We start from the raw sequence: 17,017 nt of genomic DNA, 5'->3' as shown, positions 1-17,017 counted from the left end.
GTTTACTGTCGCCTGTTTGCTGGGGAAAATGTAAACACTTTGCAGCCCTCAGCTGCAAAATTAATTTCTGGCGGAAAACGGGAAAGAGGAAAAAAAGTGGAAGGTGCCCAAATAAAAAGAGAGAACAAGAAAGGTGGTGGCAGAAGTGCTGCCAGGCATGGCACAAGGGCTGGCAAGGGCACCAGAACCATCCGAGCTGCTTGTACCAGTCAGCTGCCATGGCTGGCTACCACTTTGTTCCATGCTTGGGATGGCAGTGGCTGGGAATGCAAGGGGGTGGATGGGGATGGGCAAGGATTGATGGGGACAGGTACCTGGGTGGCACTGGCAGCTCTCGCCTCTTCTCCCTGCTGCCACATTTCTCCTCTGTGCAAAAGGAGGAAGAAAATACTCAGTGACCTGATGGGGCTGCCAAGGGAAAGTTGAAGGTCTCCCATTAATTCCAGACTAAAAATGACAAATTCATCTTCTACGACAATTAAATGAAGTCAGTAATTGATGCTAATTGATCTTCAGCCGAGAGGGCTCTTACTGCTTTGCTGTGGTCTCCCTGATGGTCTGGCACTTTCCTCTCTTTCCCACTTCTCCTCCCTGCAGTCCCCTGGCCATGGGGATGTCCCCCAGGCCCCAACAGCTGCTCCTGCGCTTGCCCAGCTTGGCCAGCTCTATGCATCTTTTTCGGCTGCTCACTTCTTGGAGTTTGCATGTATTTTCTCCTTTTTTTTTTTTTTTTTTTTTTTGGAGGCAGGTACCAGGCCTGGCTGTGTTAGCGACAAAGGATTTATAGCCTACAGCTGTGTAGGTTTCCACTTAATTTTTATAAGCCCAGCATAAGAGCCAGCAGGGGGTAAAGCACACTTGGATTTTCTCTACTTAAAATATTACAATGTTAGCACTTTTGCTTGAGCCCTGAAAAGGGGGCAGTGGGGGGGGCTGGATGCGTGTATGTGTGTATGTGTGTGTTTGGGTTTTTTTGGTGGTGTTTTTTCTTCTTTTTTTCTTTTTTATGAGAGCCCTTTAATCTCGAGCCAATATGTCAAAATCAAATTAAGCCTTGGAAGGGGAGCAGGCTCAGCGTGCCAAGCTCGCTCGCTGGGTTGTAAATGTACAATTGTTTCTAGGAGCTGTTATTAAAGCGAGGTGACTGCTGCCTGTTAAGGGACCCTGACGTCACGTCCTCCAGCCGCGCTCGGGAAGCAGCACCGGGAGGAGGGGAACAGGGTTCGGCCATGTGGTGACCGCAGGGAGGGGATGAAACCACGGTGTCCCCTAGGGCAGAGCAGAGGGAGGGTGGCACCAGCCCTTGCATGGATGGGCTGCATGGTGGCCCCAGCAGAGGAACCCCTGGGGACTCTTAGGGATCCCTGGGGACGTGGCTTGTGTTTCCACAGAGAAGAGCAGGTTGAGAACTCCTCTAAGGAATCGTCAGAGAGGGTGGGTTTGGGGCTTACAGCAGGATCTGAGTTTTGGAGGCAGGAGAGTTTACTCAGCCAGAACTTCCCATGGCCCTTCAGGAGAAGCAAAAGGGGCAAATGGGGGGGGGGGGAGGGAGGAAGTTTAATTTTCTGACTGAAAGGTTCCCATTTGCTTTGGCTGAGAGGCCCAGTTCTTGCCCAACTGAAACCCTTTCAGCAGAGTGGTAGGGCTGGCCAAGAGCCTCACCTGCAGAACCCCTTCCAAGGTGTGGTATAGCATCACTAATTTGGGGGTGCCAGGCCTCTGTGGGACCTTGGTTAGGAGCAGAGGGGGCAAGCCTTATCCCCCTGATGTGGAGACAGGATTTGGGGTGCTCTGCTGTGGGGTACACACTCTGCAAGGAGGTCATGAGCCACTTTCAGGGGGTCTTACTGTGGTGAGATGCTGCCATCAACACCGCAATGAGTGTTTTGAATCCACGTTTCTGCTCAGCTTTGCTGCAAGCAAAGTAACAGCAATGAAAATACTGTAAAGTATCACTGTTTGTCACCTGAGACAGTTTGTAATTATCCATAATGCTGGTATTTGACATTATATTTACACTGTGCAGGTCTTTAAGGGCGTCACTTACTCCTTTTTATTTCTTGCAGTGGAGCTACAGGCTGGAGAAGCGTGGTGGGGGCAGTGAGGAGGTGTGTTGGCACACTGAGATCTGTTCACTGCCCTCACCCTCTGGCTTGACTTTAGCTCCTACAGATGCCAAGGCAGGTGGTCCCTGCTCCATATCTCCAAATCCCCGATTTCAGTGCATTGAGATGGGCAGTTTCATGGGAAGCCATAGGGGACTGGATGCTGTGGTCCCGGCAGTTTTACCATCAACACTGGGATGAAGACCCAGCACAAGGACAGCAAGCAGACCTCACTCCTCCTCTTGGCCATGCCACATCGGGCAGGAGAGACCAACTAATGTCTAGGATAATTAGTCCTGGTTTGAGACAGTGGTAATGAGACAGAGCAAAGCACTGCACTAACAGGGCTGTCTGGCTTCCAGCCATGAGCCAGCAGCTCCACACAGTCCTGGGCTGTCCCAGGTGGACACATGAGCTCATTAGGAGTAAACTAAGAGACACCTAACGTGATGCTGTGGGCAGGGTGTCAGGCCCTGTGGCGAGCATTCCCTAGGGCCCCAAGGGCCATGGGCAGCAGCTCTCCATCACCTGGGCCATGTGCCCACTGCAGGCCACTTCCACTGGTCTTGCTGGGTTGCCCCTGGGAGCCAACAGCATGGGGAGTTGTGTTCTCAGGTCTTTATGGGTCCCACTAAATCCTATGTAATACACTGTAAATGAAGTTTATGGCTGAAATTGGTGTTTTACAGGGGCAAACTAAAGTCCAGCTGCAAAGCTACAAACAAGTGAACTGTATGCAAAGGGGCAATGGCACCAGTACCTCCTACTGAGCCCCGACCTGTTTTTTGGGCATGTTTCACTGGGTCTTAGGGAGAATGTAGCTCACACCAGCTGCCTCTGGCTCTGGTTATGCTCATCTGCTACACATGGCTCCCAACTCTTTGCCATAAGCAATTGAGACCAAAAGTCACTTGCAAAGTGAAAATAAATTACTTTCCGCAAGGCACACAGGGAATCATCGCTGAGGGCTGAGGTAAATGTAACACATGGGGAAACTGAGGCAAGGAGTTGTGCTTCAGGTCATGTAACGATGGTCTGGCAGAGCCAGGAGGAAGACTGAGAGCCCTTGTGTCACCTTCCTTGTGTCTCTGCAGTCGGTGCCTGACATACGATGCAGGGACTCAACGCCGTGCATGGGGCCATGGAAACCCCAGTGGGTCAGAGGCACCCCAAATAGCCCCATCACCCCTTTTCCCATGGCTCTGCAGCTGGAGCAGTGGGCAGGACTGTGCCTGAGAGAGCACACGGGTTGCTCAGTGATTCCCAGATGTGCTGTGCTCACTGTTTTCCGGGAACCCGGCGGCCTGAGCAGAGATAAATAAGTGATACAGACATCTCTGCTCTAAACACACACGACGCGCTCCCTCCTGCTCGCCCACCCCACGCACACAGTTCTATTAATCCTGACAAATTATGACGTACAGACGTGTAATGCAAACTGATTCATCATACATTCAAATCTGCTGTGTGGGAGCAGCGGGAGGGCAGAGGCAGACAAGTGTATTACACGGATAATGTATTTGACGTATTAATAAAACCAGCCACATTGCTCAATCTGGAGAGAGGGAGGGATGCCGATACATCATGACAGATCACATATTGATGGAATCCAGATGTTGGGAATCATAGTCTTGGGGCCTTTCTTGTATTGACTAAAGGTAAAAAATGCAGGCTGTCAGCACATTAAATCTCTGCTCTGCTCATGGAGGCTGGGGAATAATTATTTATTTGTGGAGGACAAGAAAACTGCTCCTTGTGTCCCCTGTCCTGTTAGCCCAGCCATCTGTGAGGGAAGGTCAGGGAAAGAATTTTTAACCCTGCTGCTATTTTGTTACCTGTAGACTGCAATGACCAGCCAGAGCACATGTTACTGTGGTCCCATCATCTTGAAATCCTTGGTTCAGCTGGTAGAATCAGTGTCAAAGTGATCCCAGCCGAGCACCTGGTCTTGGATTTTTAGCCAGTGAAGCACTCAAAAAACACCCCCCTTAGCTTTGCCAGCAATGCTGCTGCTTCCTGTGTTTTGCTCCTCTTGGATGGGGATGCCCATTCTGAGTGGTTTGAGGAAGCGTTACATTTATGCTTATACACACATATGTATGTGTATCCATAGGATATTTTTAGTATTTTTCAGGAAAAGATATTCTGTTACTCACGGTTTCATGGGTAAAGGTTGTTGTGCCAATAACAACTCCTACTTTAATTTTACCTTGCTGAGTCCTTTTAAAATGAAACTGTCTTGTTTCAGATCTGTTTGGGTTGGGCACCCTTTAGGGGCTGCTTGTGTTCGTAAAGCCTGATTGACTTTGGCTTGTGTGTGACAAGGCATTAAGCACATGGTAACATCATCTATTAGGGGACACAAATATATGGATGTCCTGGTTTGGCTTTGTGCTCCTCCACGGGAATAGTGCCTTTCCCTTGAGCATCTTTTTGTTGCAGTGGGTTAAACCGGCTGCTGGGTGCCTGGCCAGCACAGCACGATGAAATGACACTGAGATGATGACAGAGCTTTGTGCTAATGTTCTTTCCAGGGTTATTGCCAGCCTGGAGAAGGTGCTGTGCTGTGTATTTTTGGGCCCTGCCCCTGCATGGTCATGTTACTTGCAGACAGGAGGGACCAGGAGGTGGCTGGGACACAAATGGACATTACCTGGAAGGCCAGGGCAGCTCAAAGGAGAGGTGTGGATTTCAAAAATAATGACCTTGCAGCAAAGAGGGAAATATGTTTGAGCATTAGGAAGTGTTTAAAGGATTGGGGCATAGCTTTCTTGGATGCAGATCACTGGGACTTACATACAGGAGCCTACAGAACTATTATATAAGCTCAGAGAGAGAGCAAGAGAGAAAAACTCTATATTGGAGCTATAGAACTATATACACGTATTTAACTAGATACATAAAATACAGAAATATATGTTATATTATATTATATTATATTACATTATATTATATTATATTATATTATATTATATTAATATTTGGAGCCTATAGAACTACTTGTATGTTATTTTTCCCCTACCAGAATGGATCAAAAAGCAGAAATAACGAAATTTAGGGAAATACAGAAGCAGGCATTGACATGTTGGTCTTCTCCCCAGGAAAGCCTGGTGGGTACCTGCCATGGGTGTGTGCCCATCAGAGGGGGATGCTGGGACTTCTCCAGCGTGCAGAGGTGCGGATGCCAGGGCCACTGGCAGCCTTGCTACCCTGCAGAGCACTCCTCCAGTCCTCTGCTCCTGGGGAGGGTAGCCCAAATTGGAGCCATGCTGAGGGATTAGCCTCGCTGAGCCTTCCAAAACATGTCCCCAGCCTCTTTGACTGTCTGGCAGTGGGGCAGCAAGTTTGCTGTGTGGGAGCAAGCCTGCCTCATGCTCTGGGGTCAGGGCTCCACTGCCATCTCTCCACAGCTTTGCAGTCTCAGCCGACTGAGCGTGAGCCAGCGCTGCCCACAGACAGCAGTGGCCCTGCTCGCTGTCCCCAGAGCGAGCGAGACCTGTCCGGCCCTGGCTTTGAGTGTGCACCGTGGGGCTGCTGCCCTCGGACACGGCCGGGGCACGGGGCTGGCAGCGGGGCGAGTCTCTGTCCCACGCTCAGCCACCAACTCCCTCTTGAGCTGTGGGTGACCTACACCATGCAGGGCTGTCAAAAGCAAGGACACAAGTCCCACAGAGTCCCAAAGTGGCTTTAAAATTCTTTCTTTAACCTCTGGAAGCCGTTTCCTTGCATGTGAAATGGAGACAATAAACACCTGAGATGAAAGGGCAGCTTTACTCTGCTAAGATAAAGGGGTTTGCTCTTTCCCTGGACTCATTCGGTACAAGTGGATGGGTCTGGAGGCTGAGCTGCTGGCAGGGAGAGCTCACCAGCCCCAGAAAGTAGCAAGGTCCTTTTTCAAGTTGGAGAAAAGCAGCTTAGAGGAAATATAAATTGTACTGAGTGAGGAGGACTTGAAAGCAGGGAGGGCTTCTCAGATGGGGAGCTGGGGAAAATGATGGAGGGAATGTAAGAATGACAAAGCATGTCGTTCCAGTGGAGTGCAAGATGATTTGCTTTAGCTCATTAAATACTGCAATAAAATATTAATAGTTATTGTCCCTCTATTTTTTGTAATTATCCTTGCAAAGAAGGATCTGCTGCAAGTCACTAATGTATTCCCAGCAGCGGGTTGCTTTTTAATACGGTGATGGCAGGCAGGGGTGAGAAGGGGGGGGAATGAAAGCGTTTATGTGTGGCCAGAAAATAGTTGTATGATCAGGGTCATTAAAGAACCAGCGCTGTCTACAGAGGGAGAGACAGAACAAGGGGAAGAGGAGGCTGCAGGGAGAGCACTCAAGAAAGGACGAGATTTGAGGACAATCTGGTGTCTGCATCCCACCTAATCCCAAGGAAGAAATCTGTGCTGTGGCTGTGCAGCCCAGTGTGCCTGGATGTTTGCTGGTGAATGTGGTGATTTCTCCACCTGATCAAGCTGATGCAGCTTTGAAGGACCCTGGAAGTGCCAAGCTCTTGCTGCAGGTGCTCAGGTGCTCTGTGGGGTCCGCCCAGGCACATGGGAGGAAGACCTCAGGGTGTTGCATGACCATGGACGGTCCCCTCCATCACAGCCCTCAGCAAGGCAGACTTAGTGCATATTAGCTGTGCCCCTGCCTTTCAGTGTCCCTTTTCCTGTGCCTGTCCCTGAGGCTGTCCTTGCTCTGGTCAGAGCCATAGCTTGTGCTGTCACCTCCAGGTTCTTGGACCTCAGGATCTCTCAGTGGTCAGAGAACCCTTTGCAGGAGTTTCATCTGAGCAAACACCCTGTGAGAGGGTCCCCAGGGTGGCTGGGGACCTAGATGATGACTGGTGGGTCAGACACCATCTGTGGCACTAACAGTGTCTGGCAGAAAGCTTTAAAAAGTGAGGTGGAATGTCACCTGCCAGCAGCAAAGAGCCCCTCTAAGGCTTGAAGCTTCTGCAGCAGCACCAACATCGCATCCCACTGTGCTCAGGGCAGGAGAGACCTCACTGTGCTTCCACCTCTGGTTCCTGCTGCATGAGCAGAGTGGGATGCAGTGAGGCTCTTTGCTGAGCCTGGGCAAAGCTCTTGGCTTAAACACATCACATGGAGCAGGTGGGTCTTTTCCAGCTGGGGACAGCCCATGGTGCCTGGGGTGGATGGGCAAAGGCTGAGTCCCAGCCAAGGGCTCCTGGCATGTGAGACCAGGCTTGTGATCACCATGAGGTGGCTTGGAAAGCCTTGGCTGGAGGAGACAGAACACACTCTGCCATCAGAGGTGGAGAGAGCAGGAACTGGTGATCCTCAGGCTCCTGGCCCCAGGCCCCAGGAATGCAGGTGCTGGTTGGTAGCATGAGCAGCAGCAGCAGGACACTTCCATGAGCCCAACTCAGGGAGCAAAGCCTGTCCTGGGATCTGCCCATCTATCTGTCCAGGCAAGCCAAAGGCCAGGCAGCCACATCCATGATGCTTCTGCTTCCCGAGCCAGAGGAGAGACCAGGGCTTCGGCCCCTCTCAGATCCCATCAGCTGACCCTTGGAAGAGAAACGGTGCTGACAGGTATCTAAGCGAGGCAGAATTAAGGGAAATGATAATAAATGTAGATGGTCAGACGGGAGAATGAAATGATCCATCTTTTGCATGTTAGTCAAGAGGTGCTTGCAGGCTCCCCCCCTCCCCGCTCCCATTCAATCAGGCCCTGTCAGACCTCCAGCAGGTTGGCATTTTTGTGAAGAATCTCTTGGCTAAAAATTGTTGTCATTCCTATTTCCTTGTTATCAGTTGGCGGCACCTCGGCGGAGCCCGGAGATTAACGCAGAATCGCCGGGCGAGCATCCATTCCCAAAGAGCCCTATCCATTACGCCGAGCTCGGCGGGTCCCTCCCGCCTCACCTCCCACATTCATCATCTTTAACGCTGACAGCTTGGCGCAGGCCTTTTCAAATTTATCTCGCCGCGTCCCGGGCAGGCTCTATCCGTCAAACTGCACGGGAGGGAGCGAGCGGAGCGCCATCTCCTCTCCCCTGTACATCGGGGAGGGAGGGGGGGGAAACAACCTGCCCGTGTGAGGGACTCGGTAAAAGATTGGTCCGAGATACACAATTAATCATGGCTCGCATCAATTTGCTTGATTTACTCCCTGGAGGGAGAAGGGGCGTAAACACGGCGTGTGCAGAGGCAGTGTGGAAACATAATGTGTCTGTCTATAGGAAAAACATTAACACATCATCCCCGTTGTGGGTGATTGATGGGGGAACGGGACAGGGACAGCCCAGAGCTGGCAGGGTGACAGAGAGCCAGGAGCTTGCCAGAAAGATGGACCCAATGGAGATGAACCTCGGGGGCCACCGGTCAGGGCGGGTGGCACTTGGCACATCTGACCCACCTTATACTTCCCTTCCGGTGCTCTTCCTGAGGTGGCAGCCCATTCCAGGTATCTCCCCCAACACTTCAAGCCTCTGGGTGGGGAAGGGAGGTGGGAAGGGAAGCTTCCAGCCATTCTCCATGTGCAAGGCAGGTGCTTCAAGGTACAGATGTGTGAATTGTCCCCATCTTCAGGGTGATACAGAATCCCAAGCAAAACTCCTTTTGCACATAAAAATTTCCAAGGTGTATTTTGTGTTTGCTACCGTGTCCTAAATAGGTGTCCATGCATCTCACTATGCCTTTACCCTCCCTGAATTCTTCCTGTAAATAGCTTTTTCTGCCTGTCCCTGGAGGTGGGTGCATTTCAGGATGAGATCCAAATGTGCAGAGCATGCTTGTGAAGCCCTTCAGTAGCCTTCAGGGCGGGAGATGCCGTAGCAATGAAAGATGCTGTTATTATTAGATCCCAAGCACTGGGTTGTGCCATCCCTTGATGGCTCTGGCGAAGAGGCTGACTTTTATGGAGAAAGTTACTGCTGTATTTACAATCCAAACCTCCTTGTAACCAGCCGCAGGGTGGAGGAGGAAATGCGGAGAGAGCGTGTGGTGATTTAGTGTGTCCTTCTCACTTGCCTTTCAGCCAAGGAGCCTTCTCCCTCCTTCACCAGCCCACACTTGGCAGGGCTCTGGCTCTGTGGTTACACCCCCATGGACAAGGGGAGCAAGAGGAGAGGTTTAACCAAGGTCAGAATGGGGGACCAGCAGCCTGGAGACTCAAGTCCCCGACTTGTGTGTTCCTTGATGAAATCTCTGTGTAAATAAATGGTACCCAGACCTCGTTGGGCCAGGTACTGCATTTCCCACTAGCTTTCAGGAAGGTTATCACGTTTGGAGGTGGATATGGGGGTTCATGTGAGCTCACTGCCACCTGATATGTGTAGGGAATAACCCAGGTGATAGGAATACAGGAATATTGAGAAAGCAGCCCTCAGTGTTAGGGTTGTGCAGGATAAGCTGATGCAGTGTACCAGATCTTAACACCCAAACAGACATGTTTCCCCAGGCAGTTTGAAGACCATGGGCCATTCCTATACTGAGCACCATTCCTGCTTTGAGCTGCAAATGCTGCCAGGTTTGCTCCCTGATTAGCTAGCAGTGATGTTGGACAGGCTCACTCCTCCCATCCATGTGTGGCCCTTGGCTGGGACCTTCCTGCAGGTGCACTCGTCATCTGGGATCTGAATAAGCATAAATTTCCACATATATGTTTCTTAACATGCCTAAGGTGGGGTTTAAAAGCTGGTCTTCCAGCTCTTCCACTGCCTTCCTGCATGGGGTTTCCTTTAGCTGCACCCCAGAATTTCACCTGGGAGGAAAAGATGTTAATACAGGGATGCTAACACTATCTGTCATCCACAGAGCACTGGACAGTGCTTTCTAAGTCAAAAATGGGTGAAACAGGTGTAGTCTGCCTTAAATGAAACATGGAGCTCTGTGGAATGATTTGAGTATCCAAAGAGACTGTCCATTAATTTCCCTCCTGTTTGCAGGGCCTTAGGAGAAAAGCCTACCATGCTACCATCTTGACCAGCTATCAGTACAGTGCTTCAGACTGTTCCTGTTTCTGATTCATGGTGTATGAATTAAATTCTGAAAATTAACACTCCTGCTGGGGGCTACTCCCATCCTCAGGAAAATTCCCATCCCTTCTCTATGATGTGCAGCACCAGCCCACACCTGTGTGCCTGATACACCCAGAAGCATCCCTCCTAGGAGCAGCTGCTGTCCCCAAAGCACCCAGCCTTTGGAGCTCAGGCAGGACCAGCTCCATGACCCACATTTCTGGGGTTGCTTATGGTTTAAATTTATCAGTTTAATTTGGTTTTGTTCTCCCTTAGTTTCAACTGAAGAGGGGTTTTGTTTCATTTTATCTTGTGGAAATTACTCATAATTTTGTAGTGGCTGTTTTATATATATATATATATATTATATATATATATATATGTATGTATATGCTGGATTTTATAGCCCATTTTTATCACCTTTTTATTATCTCGGGTCAAAAGCTTTACTGGGTTGTATTCAGGGAATTATGCAAACTAAGAGAAAATACCATAGCAAAACTATAGATTTTCTCATTAAACTCTGCTTGGACATGTAGTTATTGTAGTAAAACTCTAGTAACTATTACAGGCCCTAATATAAAATTATAGTTTGACACCTCAGCGTGATTGGCCTTGCACTGCGGTTAAATTAACCCTTTCCATCCCTTGCCTGCTCACACTAAAGGCTTTTGCTGGAAGCTGGCAAGCTGGACGCAGTCGGCAAGCTGGGGTGGCTGTTTGAGGGCTTAGCCCAGGGCTGCACTCCCAACCCCTCTGTGGTCCAGTTCCAGCAGCTCCAGAGCAGCTTTGTCTGAGCTGTCAAAACACCTCACTCCAGCAAGAACTGAGAAAGAAGTGATGGTTGAAGAAGGGAGGATCCTGCAAGTCCAGGTGGATAAAGTCCAGCAAGGATGTAGGAGTTTGCTAGAGTTTGCAGCAGTTTCTCATCCCAGAAATTGCTTTGCTCCTGCCGCCCAAGGACTGTGTAATTCTCCCTGCTCCGTGCACAGTGGATTTAAGGAGCAGTAAGCATATTCAGCGACTTAATTATCTCAGACGAGATTTTCTTCTCAATTACACTCAAGTAAATCTGAAGTGATTCCATTCAAGTGGAAGGTCTTAGTCCACCCTTGCAAAAAGTAAAGTCAGATAAAACATTGTCCATGCACGTTAGCAAATCTCCACGCCTTTGCTGTATCACTGCAGCAATGGTGGGAGGTTTTGGGGCCACCTGACACAGTGCCAGTCTGTGTTTAAAACAACTTGGATGGTCCAGCAGGGATGGGGACTATTTCCTTCTGATTGCTTGATTAACATTTTAAAACCATGTTGATAATAACCTGGGGTAGTGTGACAGTTCAGCAACTTCATTCGAGGGAAACACTTAATCATATTTATTATGTAAACACAGCTTGCCATGCCCCCATTAAATTATTAATAGTACCATTAACATATTTACATATAAATCTTATAGCAATTGATGGAAATGGCTCCAAGAACCTTGCGTTAGCTCCCTTTTTATAATGGATTCTCTCTTGAAAATACCCATTTATTAAAGAGACAAAATATTAATTTTTTGTTAAATGTTCATGTCAAAAATGTCACCTTTGCAGTTTTGCAAATTGCCATTTATGCAAAACCTACTGGGTTGGTATTTTCCTATCTTAAAAATGGCCTGTTTAAAAATACTGCTTCAATAGGAGCAATTAAGGAGGAAAAGAATAAAGATATTTCAGTGATCTGGGCAAGTTTTTTGCATTTTCATTAGTGATAAAATTGATAAGTTGAGCAAGACAAAAAATGGGCGTTTGTTCCATCACTTCACACCTGGAGGTGCCCAAAATGCCTGGGGCTTAACCACTGAGCAAAACCAGTTCCTTCAGTATCCTGAAGGAAATAGGTGGCATAGTGGGGCATGAGGGAAACAGAAGAAAGAGCATAGGGGGTACGAAGGATTTACTGGACAGGATAAAGAGAAGAGGTTGGAGGGTAGGTTAGTCCTTGTCTGGTTTCTCCTCCAAATTCTGCATCTTTCTTAATCAGCCCTGCCCTGCTAATAAGCCTAATTAGGCTATATACTGTAATTCCTTAATACCTTCCAGGTAGCAGTATCCAAGGGTGATTCATTCTCAGGACTGCCAACTTTCACAAGTTTGTCACAAGACTCTCAGGATTTTATTTTTATTTTATTTTGCTTCTTAAAGTTTCGGCTTCTGCAATCAAATGGTGCTATAAGAATCTCAGTTTTCCTTTAAATAAATGGAAAATGCACACTTTGAGCCCTGCAGTCAGGGCAGAAAGCTTGAGTATGTCCTGTGAGCCTGGTCCTTAGAGAGCACAGAAACCAGAGAGCAAAGACAAAGATAACCACAGGGTGGTGGAGTTGTAGGATAATTTAGGTTGAAAGGGGCCTAAGGAGGTCACAGTACACTTAATTTCTGGTGCATCTCGTATTAAATGGCAGTTTCCATTAGCATTTTTAGTATTAAAAATAGTAAGGCATAGCTCACAGTTTTGTGTGAACTGTGTATTCTGTACATCTCCATATGGCCAAGTATAAACCTCCACCGGGAGCCTGGCTGCCCCTTGCCCCTCCAGCGCTCCCGCAGACATCCCACACTGGCGGTTCTGAGCTGAGCAGGGAGGGATAAAACCAGTTTGATGGTAAGGAGCCATAGCTGCCTGAACTGGGACCTGCTGGGGACCCAGCAAGGGGCTCCTGTCCCAGCTCTGCTCAGGACACATGACCTTGGCAAGTTGTGTCTTCCTTCCACACCACCCCTCTCCCCACCTGAAAACAGGGCTGAGCAAGGCGCTTTCCCTTCTGGAGAATTATCGGAGAATTAGACCTTATTATGGTAATGCAGAAGCCGAAGAAAGACGGACGAAGCATTACAAAGGATTTTTTTCCCTTTCTCAATTAAATGAATGTTCTCCTAACCCATCGTGCCCAGCCCTCGTGTGTGCTGTTACAATTGTCTCTAAAAACTCTGTCTGATTTTTCAAGCAATTTCTCACGAAACAGGCACTTTCAGAAAAATCATAAGAAAGCAATCGTTTCAAATTGGTCATTTGGGACTCAAATTACTAATCTAATACATTTTTTATAGAGGGTTCCTGAAAGGTTCCATAAAACACAGTCTTTGAAGCTGCCCAAACTTGCCAGCCTCCCAGTCTGACAAATCGAATCCAACAATCCACTTTGCAGCTCAGGTTTAGGGCTCGGGAAGCTGCCACCGAAATAGCAGCATTTATATTTCTCCATCAATAGTGCCTATCTGGTCAGATTTTTAAATTCCCTGGGGTGTTGTGTTGATTTTCTTTTGCCTGTGCTGGATTTTTGTGTCTGTGTCCAAGCTGCAGTGCTCACATTGGGGATATTTGTGGGGGAGGTTGACCTGGAATCTGCTGCTGAGCATCATCTCTGTTCCAACTCAGAAGGCCAAGCAGGACAGAAGTTGACCCAGGCAAGGAGAGAACTGGGAGCCAGAGGCTGACTTTTTTATTATTTTTATGACTTCTTTTTCTTTATAGAATTTGTATTATTTATTTTATTTTTTTATTATTTATGATGTTATTTATGCTTTTCTTGAGGCTTAGGTGAGACCCCTTTAGCAGCAGAGCACTGTGCACAGTCCCATTGAGCTTAAAGGCTGAACAGAGAAAGAAACTAAAACATGGGACATACATGGAATTCTGATCTTTTTTCTAGGAAAGAAGGCTTAAAGCACGGGAAAATTAATGAGATCAAACAGACAATCTCTGGTCCTGAGTCCCTGTGTCATGTCATGGCCACAAGACCATACTCCCCTCTTTGCAGCAGTTTTTTGGGAAATGAGGGTAGTGCTGACCCACTTCCCAGTGGCCACTCACAGTTACAAAGCATCAGCCTTCTCACACACAAGGCACTAATCAAATATATGTTTATTATTATTTTGGCAGATGCTGAGGGCCGTCTGAGTGCCGCCTTGAGGTACAACCAAAAAAAAAGGTGCCTCTCTGATCAGGTCTAATAAAATCCAAAATAAAACTCTATGGGTTGACAGCCAGCTCCTTCTTGATGCTGGAGAGACAGCATCCAGCAAGGAAAATCCAACAGTGCGAGGCCAGCACGAGCTCAGCCTGCCAAGAGCCCAACCAAAATTGCTTTTCTCCTTGAAGGTCTGGTGGCAGTTTTTCCTTTGCAAGATCTGCCAGTTGGGAGCAAGGCAGAAATGTGGTTTTGAGGAGGATTTTCAAGCAGTGTCTGCTTCTTGGTTCAGCCAGCACAAGAGTGCAGAAGGGAGAGGGAAGAGTGGGGGAGCTTGAGAGAAAGACAGAAAAAGCTGCTTGGCTTCAGGCAGAGATGGGGATGGAAAATTTGGGAAGAGAGGCATTACCTCCGCCTGCAGCTCAGCACCCACAGAAGCACAAGGTTCATGGAGCAGGGGTTACTGCAGCACTGATACTCAGACCTGGCATCTTGGTCTGAATTTCCCCCTCTGAGAGGAGCCATGCAAGCAGAAAAGGGGGCTTCGCTGCCAATCCCACTGCACCCAGACCACTCCTCACCTTGCAGCCCACTGTGTCCTCTGGCTGTGTGGCTCCCTTGGTGCTGATGTGGCCGGCTCACATGCTCCCCTCTAATGCCTCCAAGGGGGCCTGTTACTATTTATTGGGTTAGCATATAGTTTTCTGCTGCCATTATGGTTTTACTATGGGGATAATGCACAATACGTAGTCAAAAAGTAGAGCAGGAGTTGATTTCAAGCCAAATGTGGTCATTTTGGGTATCAACTGGGACTGCATTGCATGGGAGGCTGTTTTCAGCTGACTCTGCCTGTGGTGGTCACCCATGGGTAATGGTTGCCCTTCCAGCCCATGCTTGTCAGCAGCTTCCTGAGGAGTTTGACACCAGGATCCTGCCCTCATGCAGGTAGGGAGCATGCACGCCCAGTGCATTTCCTTTTGCTCTGTTCAACCTATTTTTAGGCTCGTGTCAGCAGCAAGATGCCACAGGTTTCCATCAGAGGGGCTGCATGACTGTCGCAGCCCAGCTGGAGATAGAACACCATGCACCACCCTCCCCCTGCCACCCTGGTGGAATGGGGAGGAGAATCAAAGTAAAACTGGTGTATTGAGATAAGAACAGTTCAATAATTGAAAATAAAGTAAAATGCTGTAATAATGGTAAATAATAATGATAATAAAAGGGGAAAAAACAAGTGTTACCCAATGCAATTGCGCTGACCAGTGCAAGACCCCTCTTCCCAAATCCAGATCGGCCACACTTCCAGGTAATTCCCCCCAGTTTATATTCTAGGCATGGCATTCTATGGTGTGGAATATCCCTTTGGTCAATTCAGGTCACCTGTCCCGGTCATGCATCCTCCCAGTTTCTTTTGCATACCCCTTCCCTGGCAGAGCATGAGACAAGGGGGAAGAAAGTCCTTGACTTAGGATAAACACAACTTCACAAAAAACTAAACATCAGTGTTATCAACACCATTCTCATTCCAAATCCAAAACACAGCACTGTAACAGCTAAAAGAGAAGAAATTAACTCTACCCTAGCTGAAGCAAGGACAATGACCCATGGCGATGCATTTCCCAAACTCAAATCTGTCTTTTCCTGTGCGCCTACGCATTTGTCAGCACAGGACAGGTCCATCTCCCTCGAAACCTTCATGCACCAGCCTGCTCCGCCTCTGTCCCTGCCAGGTAGGAGGCTACCAGGACCAGGCACAGAGAGGTGTCAGGCTGTATCTTGGCACGAAGTCCCTGCAGAGAGATGCATGGAGCCCATGGCAAGTCAGGACCATTTCTCCTTGCTCTGCCAAGCTGCAGGTGTAGCTCTGCCAACCCCGTGATCCTTCCCACCACCCTTCCTTGAATTCCCTCCAGCTGCTGGATGGCTCTGCAGTGTGAGTGTGCTCCATGTCCTCTTTACCCTCAGGATTCTCTCCTGTCCCTGTCGCTGTGTGCCATGGCTGCGTGCTGCAGCGTGGCCTCCCTGGGACGGTGTCTGAGGAGCTGTTTGCTTTAGTGGGAGAGAAGAGGCAGCCACGGGCAGGAGCAGTGGGCAGCTGTGATGGAATGTCTCCCAGCCTGCCACTCCACAGACTTGGATGTTGAGAGGAGCAGAGGTGCCAAGTGCTGATCTGGCTTTTGTACTGTTGAAGTCCATGATGCTGCTTTGGATTTACACCCATGGAAGTGGGATGGGAACTTGGCCTGGGTCTCAGTGCTGTCATAAAGCTGAGGGAGCCTTTGGACCCACCACCAGGCCTTTAATTGGAGTGGGGGAGGCAGTGGAGGAGAGGAGGGGTGAGGCTCAGGGCAAAGGAAAGGCGGCCCTGGGGGGGAAAATGGCCTCCGGGGGAAAAAGTGACAACTACAGCGACTGCCTGTCATGGGACGGAACAGCGAGGGTCTGAGCAGGTCAGGACTCAGAAGGAACAAGAAACCAGGACTTTCAGTCCCTTTCCCATGCTCCTCCACATCCCCTCAACCTAGCAAAGATGCATTTCCTTGTGCATTTGCCGAGGCAGCCTGGGGTATGGGGATATATCATATATGAGGTTGTCCCTGTGCCCAAAAGCTGTGCCTGTGCAGGTCAGGACTGCATGTGAAACACCAGATCCCAGCAGCAGATTAAGAGGCTGAAGCATCAGGATGTGTCCCCACTTCGTGCGAGCATCTCTCTCTGGGGAGGGAAGGCTCTTAGGGCAGATTTCACCTTGTGCTAAGGGGTCAGCAAAAGACTCCCATGCCACTTAAATCCCACTTAAGTACTCTGCACTGGGGTGAAATTAACTCTCTCCACAGAATAAGCCATCAAGAAAAACTGATCTAAAAATCTGCGCTGGGCCACAACCGAGCCACGCTTCTATTAGCAGGTAAAAAAATATTTCCCATCCTTAGAGTTAAATGAGCCAATAGTTCAATCACAGAGCAAAAAGCAG

General features: G+C 48.8%; 1 protein-coding gene across 6 annotated transcripts in view; it reads left to right on the top strand.

The window, feature by feature from the left end:
- Positions 1-17,017, top strand: part of RNF220 (ring finger protein 220) — a 220,689-nt gene that overhangs the window by 107,891 nt on the left and 95,781 nt on the right. The window lies entirely within an intron of this gene.

Source organism: Corvus cornix, chromosome 8, assembly GCF_000738735.6.
Source record: "Corvus cornix cornix isolate S_Up_H32 chromosome 8, ASM73873v5, whole genome shotgun sequence".
NCBI classification, from domain to species: domain Eukaryota; kingdom Metazoa; phylum Chordata; class Aves; order Passeriformes; family Corvidae; genus Corvus; species Corvus cornix.
The sequence above is the reverse complement of the archived record's forward strand: the minus strand, read 5'-3'. Positions and strand labels throughout refer to the sequence as shown.